Below are 9,066 nucleotides of genomic sequence, written 5' to 3'. Positions count from 1 at the left end.
AACAGGATGGGTCCCAGGACAGAGCCTTGAGGGACCCCACTGGTCACAGGGCGCCATGATGAGTGACTGCCATCAATCACAACCCTCTGGGTCTGACCATGAAGCCAGTTTCCCAGCCAGCGGATCGTGGTGGAGCCAAGGCCACAACTGGCCAGTTTGGTCAAGAGGTGATCATGGGATACCAGATCAAAAGCTTTTTTGAAGTCAGGATATATGACATCAATCTCTTCTCCCTTGTCCAGGTGATAGGTCACCTGGTCGTGGAAGGAAATGAGATTGGTCAAACAAGACCTACCCGCAACAAACCCGTGCTGGCTATCCCTTCGGATGTTAGCCTGGGCCAGACCATCAAGGATGGCCTCCTTAATAATCTTTTCTAAGAACTTCCCCAGGATATAAGTCAGGCTAATGGGCCTGTAGTTAGCCGGATCCACTCTTCTCCCTTTCTTGAAGATTGGCACCTCACTGTGAGTATTTCAGAAAGTAAAATTTGGCTCTGTTCACACTGAGATGGACAAACGGCGCATGACTCTCCATTGTCTGGGTTAAGTGTGATACTTTTATGCAGTTTCCTATAGAACTACAATACTATAACAACTGTTATGACTTGAATTAATACCAGATTATAGAATACTCTGATTATGATACAGCTAACGTTTGGTCTATATACAAAGCTACACAGATTTAACTAATGGTGGAATTATGAAATGGGTTCAGTAAACTCATGCAAATCCTTATATAGCCATTAATATACTTTAAATCTGGTTTGCATTGGTTTAAGGTGCATTTCACACACAAAACTGTTTAAAAAAAATATAATTATACAAGCATCCAATTTACAAAGTGTTACAGGGGTGTAGGTTGTAGACGTGTTGGTCTAAGGACATAGGCAGATAAGGTTCATTGGGTAAATCTGATATCCTTTATTAGACCAACACAAATAGTTGGGAAAATTCTTCTTAGCAAGCTTTGGGGTTTAAATACCCTTCACCTGGCTCAAGGAAGCATCTGCAGTTGATGTGTGCTTGAGTTGGTGTAAATGAAAGATATCACATTTACCCAAAGAGCCTAATCTGCCTAGTTTAGAAAGTGTCTAATTTACATATGTCATGTTATTCATGGGAATAATGTTAAGCAAATGCATGAAGGGGTGGATCCAGAGGAGGTGAAGTAGCCTGGACACACTCCCCTTTCAGTTAACAGCAATGTGGGAGCAACAGCCAGGGATGTTTTTAAAGTCATATAATCAAAGAAAACTGGACACAGTACTCCACATGAGACCTTATCAGTGCCAGTGGAGGGGAATCTAATCACTTCCTTTGATCTGCTGGCAATACTTCTATTAATGCAGCTCAGAATGCTGTTAGACTTCTTGCAACAAGGGCACACAGTTGGCTCATAATCATCTTATTATCCACTGTAGCCCCCGGCTCCTTTTCTGCAGAACAACAGCTTAGCCAGCTGGTCCCCAGCCTGTACTGGTCATGGGATTTGTTCCAGCCTAAGTGCAGGACTTTGTTCTTGTTCTTACTGAACCTCATGAGATTTCTTTTAGTGCAGCCCTTCAATTTTTCAAGGTCTCTCTGAATCCTAACCCTACCCCCCAGCTAGAGGATTCAGTTCACTATGATTACTCCACCCAGCTTGGTGTCATCCACAAACTTGCTGAGGGTGAACTTCATCCTATCATCCACATCATTGATGAAGTTATCTAATAAAACTGGCCCCTGGACCAACCCCTGAGGTACACCACTTGATACCAGCTGCCAACTAGACATTGAACCATTGACTACTACCTTTTGTACCTGATGATCTAGCCAGTTTTCTATTGACCTTACAGACCATTCATCCAACCTGTGCCTACTTAGCTTGTTTGTGAGAATGTTGTAGGAGACTGTATGAAGAGCCTTGCTAAAATCAAAGTATATCACATCCACTGCTCTTCCCACATCCACAGAGTCAGTCGTCTCATCATAGAAGGCAATCTGGTTGGTCAGGCATGACTTGCCCTTGGTTGACTGTTCCAAATCACCTTCTTCTCCAAGGGTGCTTGTATACATGATGCCATTGTACACATGATGGGAATGTCACTTTATGTGGCTTAATGGCATTGCGGTGTACACACAGCAGGAGTTTTGGGGGTTTGAATGAGTTTGCATCAGGATGTAGTTTAGTTTGCAATGATGCACTGCAGCTATTAGTCAGCTCACCCCCCAATCCTCCCCCAGCTGCAGTAGAGGTGGACAGGTTCCACAGAAAAAAAAGATTGGTTCCCTCACCACCTCTGCCTTCAGCAGGCACCAGCTCAGGGTCAAGAAAGAGTTGGATTCGGTCAGGGGCTGCCTCCAAGCTAGGGCAGCACCGGCCTGCTAGCAGCCACCTAGGGAGCCCTGGCAGGTGGAGGTTGAGGGGGCACAGAGGGACTGCCACCATGGAAGAAAGAGCCAGGCCCCCCTGCAGCTCAGGGCCTGTTCAGCCCACCAGCATTTCACCCCCTGGCCATAGGAGATGCAGGTAGGCTCTTCCAAAAAAAATAAAAGGATTGGGCCCCTCACCATAACAGTGTTGGAAACCCCTAAATTCAAAAAGTGCACTTCATCCCATCAAGCTAGTTCCTCCTCCCTTAACAGTCCTCTGGTGTTCCTTGCTATCCCAGAACCAGGCACAGGGAAAGTAACCTGACATTTGCAGCCACTGATGCCTTTGCTGTCTTTAGCAGAATGAAGCACCACATGCAGGCCAGTTGGAGCAGGGCAGGAGGGCTTCTGGAGCCTCGTCTCTCCTCCCACCTCCTGGGCTATCTGGACAGAGGGAATAGCAGCAGCAGCAGCAAACAGGGAAGGGAGGGAACAGGCTACTATACATAGAAGGAAGGGAAGGAAGGAGAGAAGGTTCTAACCGTATTGACAGACTTAAAAAAAACCCTCAGCTGCTGGTCCTGTGTCACAGTTAGCCCACCCTCATGTGAGGGAAGGGGGCCTGAGAGCAGGGGATATAGCTATTCCTGCAATAATTGTTGCCACTGCCTCACCTGCCTTAATAAAATCCTGGATATGCCCATACATGTTATGTAAAGGTTTTTCTAATTTATTTTAAAACTAATTTAAGTGGTAGCTTCCACAGTGTGCAAACACACCCTGACTTTGTTTGCAAAAGTTTGCTGGAGCTTCCTCAAATGTAAGCCCAGAAGCAGGCACACACCACACCATCTGCACTGTTTTTTTTCCTGGGTGCAGCTGACTCTTCTTCATGCAGTTGGGAAAAAAATGCTGCAGCATGTGCATATATAGATACAGTAGGGAAAAGTCACAGTGAATTTTAGCTGTAAAACATACATACTAGGGCTGCATGAAGCTTTGGTCACTGATTCAATTTGGCAGAGATTCAGCCCAATTTGGCAGCTGAATCTCAGAATCTAAATTCAATCAGGAAACCCTTTGATCTTTCCGAATCGAATCAGAACCCTCCGAATCGATTCATGGAGAGTCTATGATTCAGACATAGTGACAGCTTTAAATGTTTTTTCTGCATACTTCAAGGTACTAGGCAGCTTATGAAGGCTGAGATGCTGAAGTGGATGGAGTGGCCAACAGGAGAGTGGTGGGGTCTCCAGCATGCTCAGCAGTGGATCTGGATGTGAACCAGAAGTAACTTCTGTTCCATGTCTGTGTCCACTGCCAAGCATGCGGGGGGGGGGAGGAGCCACACTTCCATGGGATGCTTCATCTGCCCCACAATCACAGAATTCATGAGCCATGCCTGGTACCTCGAGGTATATAGAAAAAAATATTTAAAGCTGTGTCTGTATCCAAATCGCTAGTTCTTTGAACCAGCATTGAATCTTCAATTTGGATATGACTGAATAAAATCAAGAAAGTGATCTGAATCAATTAATTGAATCAGTATCCCCAATTCAGGCCAAATGCAAATCTAAATCAAATATAGCTTGTTTTGCATACTCCTAATACATACACTATATAAAGAAGTAAATAAATTCAATTAACTTTTAATAATGCTATTATTTAATTAAATTAAGTCTGCTTCTTTCCATTGTATATAATTTATTTAGTTTAGTGTTCTTTCTTTGTATACCACTTAAGCAATCAGACATGACAGAGTGTACAATTATTCCTTGGAAAACTTATTTAGATTGTATTTGCTTCATGCTTTCAACCATACTAGACATGCAATTATTACACAGTTGTGTCTGAAAAGCGATCAAAACAGTACAGTATTTATAAAAACAAGAATGAACCCATACATATGCATTATCAAATTAAACTGCTGAGATGTATTTTTACAATGACTTTACATTTTATTGTAGGATAGTTCGGAAATAGCTCATTGTGGTGTGATGGGATTCTTGCACTTCAAGTGAATTGGCAAATCACAGAAAAGTCATTTTAATGCCTATGATTACTATATTGCAAATATTTACTTTTGTCTTTTCCTTGCACTTTTATGGTTAATGTGGTGCACTGGGATTCTCTAGCTTCCTCTTTTTGTTCTATCAGGATTGGACAGTATTTATGTTGGGGCAGGTTCAACTATTTGGAGAGAAAGGAAAGCTCCATCTACCTTTTTTTTTCTGTTCTAAAAGACCTTCTTCATTCCAGCCTTTGTCATTTCCTGGCTGAATCCCACCACAGCCATGACCAGCCCATGCCTTCTGTTCCACAAGAGACTGGTATAATGAATGATCACACCTACCTCCCAATTATACTGCACCTTTTACTCAAGGATCAGAGTGCTTCACAAACGTACATAAAATAACTTTATTCTCTTTTCTTAGGTGGTGAAACTGCACCACAGGGGGCACATCTACATGAAACACTAACTGTGCAGTTGCTACTGCACGATCATTTAGTATTTGGCTATGCAAGTACTAAATGACTGCATAACCAAGTACCAAGTACATAACCAAGTACCAAGCAATAACCAGCATTATTGCACAGTAGCATCCCGGCACAACTTGCCTAGTGACACCTACAGCACAGTAGCTCGTTACTACTGCACAGTAGCATCGCGTTATGGTTTGTGCCCAGCTATGCTACTGTGTAGTAGTAACGAGCTACTGCACATTAAGTATACCATGTAGATGTGGCCAGGGAGAAGTTAAAACTTAGGTCAAATAACACTGGAAGCAGTAAGAGATCTGAAAAAAAAAAAAATCAAGGTCTAATGACATCTAGTCTACCTACCTGTCAGTTATATATCATCATTGTTGCTACATACTTCAGGTGAAACCAAAACCCAGAAGGTCACTGTTTGGCAAGTCCACTGCTATGATCTTCTCTTACAGATTAACAGGTAAAAGAAAGAGGAAGAGTGATTTTGTTTGTCAGTACTCAGACTCTGCAGACCTATTGCTATTCCTAACCTGTCCACAGAAATAAAATAGATTTGTGATTATTCATTAAAGACTCCAATGAGAGATTTATTTTCATAAATCCAAAGGTACACAAAGTTTCTACCCTGCTTGACACGCAGCGGATTAAATGTTCAACACTCACACACCTTTCCAGGGTTCTCTTTTAGTCTTAACAACAAAATACAAACATACGGTTATTCTGAGCTGGCTGCTTCTTGGGTTTTAGCCTGTAAGACCTCCTGGTTCACCTCTTAATCTCATTCTTGTAGATACAGGCAAAGCCTTTTATTCTCCAAGACTGGGGCAAATGCAACATACCTAGTCTGTGTGTCTACTTTTTATCTCCTAAGATCTGACTAGAATTTGGTGCTATGTGCAAGAGGCTCATGAAAGCCTCTTAATTAGACTTCCACTATATGGAAAGGCGGAATACATATGATTTCATAGTCTCTGAGGGAATTTGCCCCATTTTCAGGATATAGCAAAATTATCCCTGACAAAAATGGCTTATCCCTAAAACATAATTAAACAAAAACAAAAACAAAAAACCAACAAAAAACCCCAAACCTTCCTAAGTCACCTCTGTCCTTCTTTCCTATTATTATGCTGGAACATGTAGGTATATTAAAAAACAAAGGAAAGATACTGACACTACTTATAAGGTCTTTTATCTTCTTTGCCCAAACCCCTCCTAAATTAGATAGATTGAACACTGTACAATTAGCATTTATGTTTAAGCAGTACATGTATAGTGCCAGCAACTCATACTTAATATGTTTTCCAGGGAGTTTTGATCCACATTCCATTGTGGTTATAAAAATGTGCTTTTTAGTAACTAAAAAGTAAATATACAGCTTACCTTCATCCTCTCTTTTCCCCCACCCTTAGGCCCCCAAATTCCATTCAAGCGTCTTTTCTACTCTCAATATATGCTCCTGATACACAGGAGACTGGTAAGAATAGTTCCACAGAAGCCCCTCATTGAAATGTTGGCAGCATATCCCTGGCAGACTCAAAGGTGCTAATGACAATATTTAAAGTGTAAAATGGTCTGGGGATTCAATCTTTTAACAAATCTCCTTCTGATGCTCTTTTACAAGAGCATGTATATTCTAATTATAGCCTTATCCAATGCCCCCATTACTGTAGTATCTAAGTAACGATGTCAAAAATCAAAGGTTACAGGATAAATATCAGAAAACAGATTTCATCATGTGGGAATCTGGTGCAGTCATTTGCAGGAGAAATGTTGCCAAGCACTTATGGTGCTCTTACTGAGGAAAACCTTGCTTGTTCGGCTCTGAAGAGTGATTCTTTGTAGCACCTATCAGTGAATAAAAGCCAGATCCAAAACCACATTTAAGTGCCTAATTCCTATTCGAGAACCTAAATTCCCATTGAAGTCAATGGGAGTTTAGGTCCCTAAACAAGAGTTCCCATGGAAACTGATTAACTTGGTCAGCACTGGCTCAAAGATGTTCACTAAGGCCAATCACAAACACCACAGGTCACTTCATCAGTAGTCTGGATGTTTGTTAGCATTTTTAGCCAGCATAAGCATGTTTGCTGCTCACTATACCTGAAACCAGACAAATGGTCAAAATGTTGGACACATCTTTTATGTGAAGTATAGAATAGGCATCGGACGTTACAGATTGTGAGTGATTACTGAGAAAGATGAAACAAATTACTAGATGGTTTCAAAGATACTGCTATAGACTTATTCGCACTCTTATAAAAACATACATATAGATTTCATAGACATTAGGGCTGGAAGGGACCTCAGGAGATCATCGAGTCCAGCCCCCTGCCCATAGGGCAGGAAGCAGCTGGGGTCATAGGATCCCAGCAAGATAAGGGTCTAATTTGCTCTTGAAGGTGCTCAATGTAGGTGCTTGAACCACCTCCGATGACAGACTGTTTCAGACCTTGGGAGCTCGAACAGTAAAGAAATTCTTCCTTATGTCCAGCCTGAAACGGTCTCGCAGTAGTTTATGACTGCTAGACCTCATCATCCCTTGGGGTGCTCTGCTGAACAAACGTTCCCCCAGATCCTGGTGTCACCCCTGATAAACTTATAGGTGGCCGTCAGATCACCCCTGAGCCTGCGCTTTTTCAGGCTGAAGAGCCCCATGGCTCTCAGCCCGTCATCGTAAGGTCTGCTTTCCTGACTTCTGATCATGTGCGTGGCTCTCCTCTGGACTCTCCCAAGCTTTTCCACATCCTTTTTCAATTGTGGAGCCCAAACCTGGACACAGTACTCCACTTGCAGCCTCACCAAGGCCAAGTACAAGGGGAGAATGACGTCTCAGGATTTGCTTGAGAAGCATCTATGGATGCAAGCCAACATTTTGTTCACTTTAGTAGCTGCAGCATCGCACTGAAGGCTCATGTCCATCTTGTGGTCAATGATGACCCCCAAGTCTCTTTCTTCCATAGTGCTATCCCACATAAAATATGTATTGTAAAATATGTATTGTGTCTTTTTGTCAGCTTAAACGTTCCTCATGGCTCTTAATGCAGTACATCAACGCAATCAAATGCACTTGAATATTAATATTTAGTTGTAAAGAGCAAAATATTTAAAAAGTCCCAGGCAAAAAATATTTAATTTTAACAGGAGTTTCACAAACTAATCCTAAAAAATACAGTGACAGTTACAAACTTGGCAATTTAAATATGTCCTTAGTCTGTCTTTCAAAAATATTATCTTTATATCGTTTGAAGTTCTCCCTCCCCCAACTCAGGAGTCTCTCTTGATTTTGTTCTTTACAATCAGATTGACATTTAGGTGTACTGGATTTGGCTGATTTGCTGCATAAAGACTGATGCAGAATGCATAAGAGAGGTCCTTTAATAAAGAAGACATAAAAGGAGATGTTTTCCTGCAATGACCATATTTGTAATTTGTTTTAAAATGAGAAGGCTAAAATAAAAATCCTCCTAGGATAAGACATGTGGCCTTCCATGATAAATATTAGCAGGGCAAAACACTCAAGAGATCTTCCTCAAAGAACTGCACAGAGAAAGATGGAAGTATATTAAGCCAGAAAATAAAATGGAAAGAAAGGACTAATTCAGATCCCATAATTGCCATTATTATAATCGTTCATTATTTTAATTGTATCTTTTTTCTCTTTTTACCCCCTTATATTTTGTTCAAGTATATGATTCTTTTTTAACCTTCTCATAACTAGCTAGGTATATATTCAGTGAGAAGAAAAAGCTTGTGTAGAGCTAACTGCCCATTTACAACCCCCTCTGCTACAACAGCATTACAATTCCTTAGGCCACTATTTCATAATTGTACACATGCAGGTCAATTTGCTTCAGTGTTTTATTAGATTAATTTTGTATAACATTTGTTATTATTAGACCCTTGCTAGACTACATACAGCTGATGCATAGAATCAAGAACAGATACTAAAGTCATCTAATAGCATACAGTGTTGTATGGTTTAAAAAGTTCAACTTTGCTTTTATGTATCTAGATATTAATTTGCCTCTGACTTAATGAACTGGAGCCGGTCTGTAATTCCAGATGCACGGCATATACAGTACCTTGGAAAAACAAAACAACTCAACACAACCATAGCTCTACTTGCATAAACAGCATATGTGTGCAGTAGCAGACTTTTTTCAAGAAGCAAAGCAAAGAAAAGTGACTCTGCTATTAAAATTAAAAATCTCATGTT

The sequence above is a fragment of the Crocodylus siamensis genome, chromosome 10 (genome assembly GCF_052110815.1).
Source record: "Crocodylus siamensis isolate JL-2025a chromosome 10, ASM5211081v1, whole genome shotgun sequence".
Taxonomy (NCBI): domain Eukaryota; kingdom Metazoa; phylum Chordata; order Crocodylia; family Crocodylidae; genus Crocodylus; species Crocodylus siamensis.
This window is presented reverse-complemented; position numbering follows the sequence as displayed.